Source organism: Macrotis lagotis, chromosome 4 (genome assembly GCF_037893015.1).
Source record: "Macrotis lagotis isolate mMagLag1 chromosome 4, bilby.v1.9.chrom.fasta, whole genome shotgun sequence".
NCBI classification, from domain to species: domain Eukaryota; kingdom Metazoa; phylum Chordata; class Mammalia; order Peramelemorphia; family Peramelidae; genus Macrotis; species Macrotis lagotis.
This window is the reverse complement of record NC_133661.1, coordinates 123,560,240-123,571,020: the sequence shown is the minus strand read 5'-3', so window position 1 is coordinate 123,571,020 and position 10,781 is coordinate 123,560,240. Positions and strand designations below refer to the sequence as shown.

The 10,781-nt window shown below is 36.1% G+C and overlaps 1 long non-coding RNA gene across 1 annotated transcript; it reads left to right on the top strand.

The window, feature by feature from the left end:
- Window positions 1-5,550: 5,550 nt before the first annotated feature.
- LOC141520013 (uncharacterized) lies at window positions 5,551-10,391 on the top strand. Its single transcript, XR_012477505.1, has 3 exons — window positions 5,551-5,728; window positions 6,010-6,063; window positions 9,832-10,391. It is a non-coding gene; the product is annotated as an uncharacterized LOC141520013 (long non-coding RNA).
- The last annotated feature ends 390 nt before the right edge of the window (window positions 10,392-10,781 follow it).

Genomic DNA, 10,781 nt, shown 5'->3' with positions numbered 1-10,781 from the left:
AAGAGTTGGATATTACTGAAATGTCTTTGTCTATATCTAGATATTACAAATACAGAGTAGTTTCCAGGGGGCAGCATATGTATATATAAATATATATATATATATATATATATATGTATATATAAATATATATATGTGTTTGTGTGTGTGTGTGTGTGTGTGTGTGTGTGTGTGTGTGTATTTCCTCCCCCCATACTCCTTTCCCAATTCACACCAATACTGGCAAGTTGGATTATCAGAGGGTAGCTGACTATTCTCTCTTGGTTTAGAAGAACCCCATGAAGGGCTGGTATTTCTAGTGCTGTTGCTCATGAACCCTTATCCAGTGTACTCCCCCATACCATTTAACAAAGTGATAGCAAAAAGCTTTAATGAAAGAGATATTTACTGAAAAGGTGTAGCAGAAGCTACTTCTTTCCTCCTCCAAACTGGGAGCACATTATTTTCTTTAGTACACAATGAATTGCTTTAGGTATTGTACCTCTCTGCTGGACTCTAAGAGTTGGTATCTTTATGAATCCTGAAGATGCTTTTTCTCTGCAAGTCAAGTTTTTCTTCAGTGAATTTCACAACTCAAGATATATAGGTACTGCTGCTATTCACTTCTGCATTGGGATACTGCCATTGGTTCTAGGAAGACACCAAGGTGAATGGGAGTTTGGAATCTTCTGACCTTTCAAAATTCATAAAGCTATTACCTGACCAATGGAGCAGAGATGGGGTAGAGATAAGCTAAAATTCTTCCATCAAGGGCAATTTCATGAACTACCAGACTACCAATCAATCTACCAATTGCTGTTTTTCTATAGCTCTACAAGGCATGACTGATTATTTTCAATCAGAAAATATTCCCTGTGTTGTATCATATGCTTTTGTTCAATGATCAAAATACTTTTCTCAAAGAGAGAAAATGCTAGATAGCAAGTCTTTATTAAGTGCTTGCAATGTGTAAGATACTGTGCTAAGGAACTGTTTTCACCTTTGTTGATTGACTAATTCAATAGAGGTGTCTTGAACTTTTGTGTTTCCATTAATTGGACCAGGGATTGAAATTCCTTTCTTTCTTATCTTCCTTCTTTCCTTCTTTCTCTCTCTCTCTTTCTTTCTCTCTTTTACTCTTTTCTTTTTCTTTCATCTATCTACTTATCTGTCCATCTCTTTGTATATGCATTATAGACACATGTATAATTTTCGCTTTTTAGTATGTATGTATGTTCTTCTTCCCTAGAAAAAATGAAATAAAATGGAATTCCTTGTGGAAAAGGATAGTTCTACTTTTTCTCATTTTTATTCTCAGAACCTTATAGTTGGTGGCATATAATAGATACTTAATAAACACTAGTTCTTTGAAGACTTAAATAACATTTTATCACGATGGAAGAAATTTCACACAACAGTACATGTTCTATTTGACAGTTGAGTGACATGTGTGCTATAGGACCATATGATTTAGAATTCAAAAAGACCTTAGAAATTACCTGGTCCAATTCCTCCATTTTGTCTTTTAGGAAATGACTGTCTGTAGAGCTGCTGTGATTTCCTCAAGTCATCTGACTTTGGCTCTAGGGCTTGTTTCACAATTCTGTTCTTCCTCCATTCCATCTAAATTGACTATTCCAGATGTTTTAAGGGTCCTAGATATCCCTAGTCTCCCCTAGTCCCAGTCTCACAACTGACACATGACAAAACTGGACTGTATTTGGAATGTCATTTCCCTTGTACAAAACTATTCCTCAGAAATAGGCTATGGTACATTTAATCTTGCTATAAGAAACTAGACTTTTCCTGGAAAGATAAGTTCTTCCCACCCTCTTCACTACCCTAATTATTTAGGTCAAGAGCAAAATTGTTCCCATCTCTTAACACTTTCTAAAAAGTCTGAATTTACACATCATTAAGTTTCAATTCCATTCCCACTTATTTTCCTGGTTTATCGTGGTGACATAAAGCCTGCAGCCAACAGCATAGCCTAGAGTTCTCAAAAAGAGTTTAGAGTATTACATGGCAATGTAATACTCAGGCAAACTGTCCTTTCTTATTTGTCACACAGAATACTCCAGTTGCTAACTCTTTTTCTTTGCACAGTCTGTCCTCTTTGCCTAGAATATACTCCCTTATTACTCCCACATTATCATTAAAAATAAGTAAGTTGGATGATTATTTTTGTTGTTGTTGAGATGAATTTGGTTTACAAAATATTGAATTTTGGTTTACTTCAGGATATCCATTTGAAAGTGTCCTGTAGGTGGTTTCAAATATGGTTCTGGAACCTAGAGAAGAGGTCAGATGGAGATATAAAGCTAGAATTGAAGTCATAGCTATAGATGATAAATAGACAAAAGAATGTAGAAAGAATAGTACAAAACCTATCTTTTTGACTATTGTGCAAAGGCTTGTCTTTAGTGAATTTCAGAGGTAACATGGGTGAGATTATGATTGCATAGATGAATTAAGATTTTTTGAAGCCTTGGAACACAATATTTGTATTATGTCCCCTTCAATCTTCCCATGGTGATTATAGGAAAATATATTGAGAAGTGTCATGGATGAATCACCACAGGGTGACCATATTGTCAGATTACTTTCTGATCAGCTGCAGATGAGAACAGGTTTGTCTGAATAAAGCAAGTCAAGGAAACTTACTTGATTAGAATCATGAAGGGAATATAAAATATAGCATAGTAGTGAGAATGAGTTTATTGCCTTGATATTACTGACTCCATTTTGTATTAAGCCACCATTTTGTGAAGAAATGTTTTGATGTTTGGTAAGCAACTGTTTTCCCAATATCAAGTTTGTATGGACTTGTTTCAGAAAACAACATATGTTTGTTAATAAATAACTAATAAATATGTGGGACCCCCAATAGAATAGAAAATCAATGGAAAATTTGGTAAACAACTTTGGCATTACCTTATGCTATTGAGTATCAATCAAATTAATTGACAAACAAATTAGCCACCAAACCAGCCACCAGTCACCAACCACCAAACAGAATATGGGTCTAACTGGCCAGTATCCATTGCAAGAACTATAAGAAACACAATGGAGGGTCTTATCTTTAAATTTGTCCACAACCCTCCATGGCAACCTGTGTGAGTGTTTTTTCCCAACTTATTGTGCATTTTATTTTTCTCAGTATCTCTGACCCAACAGAAAGAAAAATACTCTGATTGCTGATAATCCTTTAAACAGCATAATTTATTTATTTATAACATGTCAGAATACATTTTTTTAAATTATCTGAAAATACTATCAAACTGGTCTTGTGTCTTGAATAAGAATAGCTTCTGTGCTTTCTGTACTAGTAGCTTGAACAATGGTAACTTTAAAGTAACTGATTGAATAGCAGAAACTCATCTTGCCAGGCATCCACCTCAAAGGGAGATAGCTTCTGGACAGTGTGAAGAGAGAAACTATGTTGAATACTGATACCAAACATGATTTCTAGGAAATCTTAGGAAATTAGGTCGATGGTTTGTTACTGGTGGATTTGATGTTTGCAGTGTCTAATAGATAATCTAAATCAATGTTTGCATGCTTTTGATAAATAAAGTTTGATTGTTAGCCTTGAAAAGTATGCCTAATTAGTGTTCCCATTGTACTAGTTAGCTTTACATGCGCATAACTCCCTGTCAAGAAAATTTCAGTAATAGACTGGATCTGGGGAACTCGAATTAAAGTTTAGATTATAAAGCTTAGATAATAGCCAGTCTAGAAGTAGTTAGGTTTATTTTATACTAGAATACCTATAATATGATGCCTTCCTTGTCTGAACTCTGCAAGTTTCTGACCTGGATTTGGTTCTGTATGAGAGTAGTCTGCTGTTGTACTCAACCTCTGTCAGCCAAATGAAAACTTTGGTTCAGAGTGGCAGTGTTTGGTTCTAGATTCTTGTCTAAGTTTTTCCCTGCAGGTTAAACTAGATTCAAGAAATCAAACTCTGCTCTATACCTGGAATATGAGCCACACTGCTGTTACTGTTGGCTTCTGAACTTTCTCCTTTCTCTATACCATAGCCCAAGGCTTCCATAGGTCAACTCCGGGTCTATGATCTGGAACTAAATAGTAGACAACAAAACTTATAATTCTCCTTTGACACAGAAGAAGATTTGTGGTGCCCTGTATGGGTTTCAGACCTCCCCTTGCCCTGGTGTATAGCCTTTTTTTTTTAAAGAACTAGCATCATTGCCATAGTGTGCTTTTGACTAGATTCCATCCCCAGTGTCTGCAGACTTCCATGTCTTTCCCCTTATGACCAACATTATTGCTCAATTGTTTTCAATTGGATTTGTGATCCCATTTAGGGTCTTCTTGGCAAAGATAATAGAGTGGCTTGCCATTTCTTTTTCCAGCTCATTTTCCAGATGAAGAAACTGAGACAAACAGGATTAAATGACTTGCCTAAGGTCACACAACTAGTAAGTGTCTAGGGCCAGATTTGATCTCATGAAAATTAATCTTATTGGCTTCATATCTGGTACTCTATCCACTCGCCACCTAGGTGTCTTTATAAGCATATATCCTAGATAGATGATGCACTGTGACTTTTTCTGGTTTTTCCCTAAAGGATTCTATCTGGTACATTTTCAAGATCTGCTTAGTGGGGTTTGTGACTCTTCCAGAATCAGAGTTAGAATCAGAAGGCACTTTAATGATCATCTGGTTCCACTCGTTTTATAAAAGGAGGAAACTGAAATGCAGAGAGTTTAAGTGGTTTGCCCATAGTCTAAATAGATTCTCTGAAACTATGTTCTATTGATCCAAATTTGACATTCTCTCCTCTAAGCAGTCTGAATGTTGCATTGGTTCAACTAAATATTGAAAGATAAAGAAAAAAGTTTTCAGTCAAGCAGTGGAGTACTGAATAGAACACCCAGCCTTCTGAAGTAAGGTAGACTCATCAACCTGAGTTTAGTCCTGAATCTAGATACTTGCTAGCTATGTGACCCTGGGCAAGTTACTTAACCCTGTTGGCCTCAGTTTCTTTATAAGATGAGCTGGAGAAAGAAATGGAAAACTACTTCAGTATCTTTGCCAAGAAAACCCCAAATGAGCTTAGGGAGAGTTGAAGACAGCTGAAAACAACTGAACAACATCAACAAAATGTTTTCAGTACATTAGATAGATCCACTTTGGAATATTTAATGGAACAAACAGGAATCATGTTGGAAATGAAGGGATAGATAAATAAAATTTGTACCTGTGAGGTTAGTCACTACATTCATAAGAACATTATTGCTTAGTCGTGTCTGACTTTTGTTTATACAGACACAGAAAATCACAAATACAAAATGGTATCATGGGGTCAGTTTTTTCACTGCTCCCAGCCTACAATCAAGACAATGCAGATTCAACATAAGGTTGTTTATTAAAAGCTTCATTAAGCAGCTTGGTGAACCAGGGATGAAGAAAAGGAAGCTTTTTGTGAGATAGGGCAGGAAGGATGAATTGTTGGGAGGTCAAAGACTATTGGTTGAGAGTAAGATCTTGTTTTGAAAGGGTCACTCCTTTCATTGTTCATCACAACATTGAGTTTCATGAGCCTTGTCCAGTGCTGAAAACTCTTGCCTCTGCTCCTGTGAATGCAAGAATGAAGGGCTCTTCTTTCTCCCTTTTATCGATATCCACATAATAGAATTCCTATCATTTGAGGGTCGCAAAGGAATTTTCTTCCTAGCAACTACTGCTACAAGTATTTAAAAGCTGTGTCAAGAGGATGAACATGGTGAGGGGTTTAATTATTATGTGCTATTAATAGAGTACTGAAAATGGATTCTGTACTTGGTAAGTCCATTTGAATAGCATTTCTGTAGCTTTTATAAAATTATAGTGGAAGGCATTGTTCACTATGTTACTTAATATCTTTTATACAATGACCCACACAGTGAATTCCTGCTTGAGCTTAATTCCAGGAAAACATTTGTCTCTGCAGACAAATACTCCTGCTTTCTGTTGTCAGACAATGAAAACTATGTATCATAATGTGCTTCTTTTATTTTTCCTTAGCTGCCAGGTAGTTAGCCAAATCAGAGTCCAGCTAGTGTCATCAACAAATCTCAGGTATCCATATTTTCTGTTTTCTAGTTTAAAATGTTACCTGTGACATTTTCATTATCTTTAATTATCTTATTTTCTATTATGTTTTACTGGAAAGCATCTCACATCCTTTTGGATGATGGTAAGGTTATAACTCATAAACAAATAGAGAAATGAATAAGATGCCAAAGTCTTACTATGTCTAACCCAAATTATGTAATCAGCCAATCATGAGAAATAGGTGTTACTTTGTGTCTTTAGGAAGGGGGTTTTGAGGAACCCATCATTCTATAAGATTAAGTATAGGATCAAATTCTTCCAGAAAATAATTTGATGTTTTCCAGAGAATCTGCATAACAGCTAAAACGAAGGCAGGACAACCAAGTTTTTTTCCCAGTGGTCTAAAATTTTCAACCTATTTTCAGTACATAAAACTTTCAGCATCTTTGGAAACAGCTAAGTTTAATACTAGTTAGCATGACAGTTAATTAATCCATGAAGTTACCAGATGGCATGTTTCAGAAAAATCTTCTCTAGTCAGATCTTTTGGGTATATAGATTCTTTGGCAACCACCTTTGCCACACTTCACCACTTGAAGTAGCATTTCATGCTACTTGCCCAAGGGACACTTTATGTCCCAGGAGCAAAAATTTACAAATATGGCTTTTCTGGGGAATAACCAATACATTTTACATTTTCTCCAAAAAAATCGAAAGTAAAAGTCATAAACTATGACTTTGGCAAAATGTCCAAAGGAAAAAATTACCCAGTTTGTTTTATGGAAGTGATCTGCCCTTATTGCTGGTGGTAGATTTGAATAAGAAAGGTTAAAATAATAATAATAATAACTCATATTTATTTAAGATTTGAATAGTCTTTATCTATACTATCTTAAATCTCAAACAACCCTGCGTGGAAGGGCACTAAAACTCAGAAAACTTCTGTAATTTGATCAGGGCTAGTCTATGTAATCTAACACTGTTCTTTCTAAGTTCAATAGTTTATGTATTAAGTTAAGGAACAGTGGGAACAATGGAGCCATATCATCTACAATGGCAACGCTTACTTACTCAATATCAAGGGAGACACAAAGAAGCAGATTTTTACCATCCTGAACAGGGTTCTAAGGGAAAGAGGGATTCCCTGTCAGTGGCCAAAGGCTTCTTCAAAAACAGGATGTCTTAGGAGGTAGTGATTTTCCCTCTTCAGAGGTTTTTAGGCAGTAGGTGATTCCTTTTTTAGTGTGTTTATAGAAAGGATACTTTCCCACAATTTCATTTTCAGAACAGAATTGAATTAGTTGCCTTTGGTTCCTTCTGATTGTGAATCTCTGATTATTTGAACGAGGGGAGTCGGATTTCTTTTGCTTTTTAATTTTCTATAGACTTCATAATTGTTTTATTTTCCATTTCTCCACTCAATAGTGAGAACATTTTTACATGACTTTAGATAACTGTGGTAACTTCATCTGAAAACTCATCTTTTGATCATTTATCAGTTGGCGAATGGCTCTTCTTTTTATAATTTTGACTCAGTTCTCTAGATGCTTGAGAATGAGCTCTTTATCTGAGAACCTTGCTTCAAAATTTTTATCACAGTTACTATTGTTAACTGTATCTCCCTTTCTCCTTTCCCCCTTTATTCTATTGACTCTCTTCTTTTACCCTGTCCTTCCTCTAATTTATTTTGTATCAATTTTGATTGTACATAATTATTTGTATGTTGACACCCTCATTTGAATGCTAGCTCCCTGAAAGTGGAGGTTGTCTTTTGTTTTTCTTTGTAATCTCAGTGCTTAGCACATTGCCTGCCTCATGGTACTTAATAATTACATATTGCCTGAACTATCTAAGGATGCTTCCAAGGGATAGGTTCAGAACTGGAAGTTTAGTTTGAGAGACAAAGAGAAGGTGTATTGAAAATACAAAAATAGGACAAGTTAAGCCAGCCACATTTACATCTGGGACTTAAAGTGAAGTAGAGCTCCAAAGAGAATTGCATCATCTTATTGAACCAAGGATAAAATCCTCATACAGAAAAAAGAGATTTATTTGATAATATTAACAAAGGGACCTGGGAATGAGAAATCTCTGCCAGAGTTTTTTAAAAATATTCTAGAAAAGGACAAACTCTAACTTAGTTTCCTTAGTTTCCTCATACGAAAAATTCATGATTTTTTATTATTTTAATTCTACATAATCTAACTTTCTCTATTCTCTTTTGCATGACTAAAATATGGTAGGGTAGAAAGAACTCTGAGTTTAGTACAAGAGAAGCAGAGTTCAAAATCAGTCTCTCTGATATTTTCTCTTGGAGGGACTGTTGGATCTCTTGTTTAATCCATAGTCCTTAGTCCTTAGTTTCATCATCTGTAAAATAAAGTCCAGATGACCTTTAACCTTGCTTTGATCTTTGAAATCTTTCCTTCAAGGTTCAGTTCAAGTACCACCTTCTACATAAAACCTTTCCTCATTCTCCCCTCAGCTAGTATTCTCCCTCTTTAACCACCTTGTATGTATTTATATTATTTTCTCTTTAGATTTATAATATACATATATGCAAAATATATACATATTATTTCCTTCCCCATTACTTTTTTCCCCTGAGAATACAAGTTCTTTGAGAGTAAAAATTATTTCATTCTTTACACTTGCATCTCCAGCATTTAGCACATAGAAGACACTTAATAGTGTAGCAGGTGACTTCTGGAATCAGGGAGAGCTGAGTTAAAATTCATCCTCAGACATTTACTAGCTATGTGACCTAGGCAAGCCATTTAACCCTGTTGGCCTCAGTTTTCTCATCTGTAAAATGTGTTGGAGAAGGAAATGGCAAACCACTCCAGTATTTTTGTCAAGCAAACCTCAAATGGGGTCAGGAAGAATCAGACACAGCTGAAAGGAGTGAACAACAAACAACAGACAATGCTTATTGACTGATTTTCCTTGGGTATCCTGAGAATTCTCATGCTTGTAGTGAAATAATTTCACTGAACTCTGGCCCTGGTGTGAACTGTTGACAATTTTTGTGATTAAAAGAGAAATCTAGAAAATAGAGAGACCCAAGTATGCTGGTGTAGCCCCCATGTCCTCAGGTGATAGCTACAAGAGGTGACAGTGACAGTTGGCAGCCTGAGACTGATATTTTGTTATAGAAGCATTCTAGTCCTTCCTGAAAATGGTGAGGTAAGACTATATTACATCTCCATCTTGCAATGGAGATAGATATGAAGGTGAGACTAGGGTGACGAATGGGGATGGGGAGAAGATCATGTGACTTAGCTACAGTGGCACAGAAAGTCAGGGCCTTAACTAAAATAGAACTCAATACTTTCTGAGTCCCACCCCCCCCTCTTTAATTGGCAAATTTTTAAGGTGAATAACCAATGCTCTATATTACTGTGTAAAATCTGTTCCTCCTTCAAAGTAAAATGTTAAGTATGTATCTTTAAAATAGGATTGAATTTAAGGGATGATACTAATAAGGATACACATTTGCAAATTCACATTAGAAATCTCTTTGTTTCCACCCTTAACTTGTGATCCTTATATTTGACAGGAGACATGCAAATGAGATATATGCCAGTGCTCATAATATTAAAACAAATTTCTCTCCCCCTTACAAAAGGGCAGTTTTTGGTCACTGGGGCAGCCAGACAGTTACCCCTGGTGACAGGGCAATGAGAACCACATATTTGAAAAGCATTTGCTGTTTCCTAATTGCTGACAGTGATTTTGGTACTCGACAGAGATGTCTTTTCATGCTCGGCTTTGCCTTTGTGTTCTTGACAGGTATATTCAGATGGCCCATCTGAGTCAGTCTCCAGTTCCTGAGGTGCACCTGCAGCTGGATTCAGCTACCATAGCAACAAGATGAGGAAACAGCATGAGGAGCTCACAGCCTAATTTGACAACCTCCTCCTCCCTCTCCTTCTGGCGTCACCACATTTCATGAGATGTTTGTACATGTGTCTGTCCAGTGTAGTTAAGAGAAAAGACATTCAAGTGGATAAGTATGCACTAGGCTTTGCCAGGATGTTTTGCTCCCCCCTCAAAACAATAATAGCAACATCAACAATTTTTATCTCCCTAATCAACTATTAATAGCTATTGAACACACATTAACATACACACAAATGTACACTTTTGATGGAATAATTTTGAGTTATTTTGAGAAATAAATATGAAAGCACAGAAACAGTCAGTTCAGGATAATGTTGGGAAAAACACTCAGGTCTGGCAAGGTCCTGCCTCTTTTACCAATGAGGTATGTGAATTTTGGCAAGGCATTTAGCTTCTCAGGACCTCAGTTTTCTTTATCTGCAAAAGAAGTATGTTGATTTAAGTGATTCCCTGGCATTTATATATGTGTGTATGCATATATATATATATATACATATATATATAAATATATATATTGAACCTCTAAAAGTCCTCAGGGCAATATTTGAGAGAACCCAAATGAGGGGGTGGGAAGTCAGTTCCTGAGAGGGTTAAACTCTAGTTTGGAAGATAGTTGCCTTTTAACTATTGTGCCATTAGATGAAAGTTCAATCTTTTAAATTTTATCTATTCAGGGATGAACTTGGAGTCTAAAAGGCATTGGCTTGAATCATGCCAAGGACATGTACTAGTGAAACAGGGTACAGGGAAATGCCACATTGGACTTGAAGATAATGCTCTTTGGGACAGGAAAGACTAGTACATAGTATGTCACCCATGCACAATGAGCTACTCCTTGG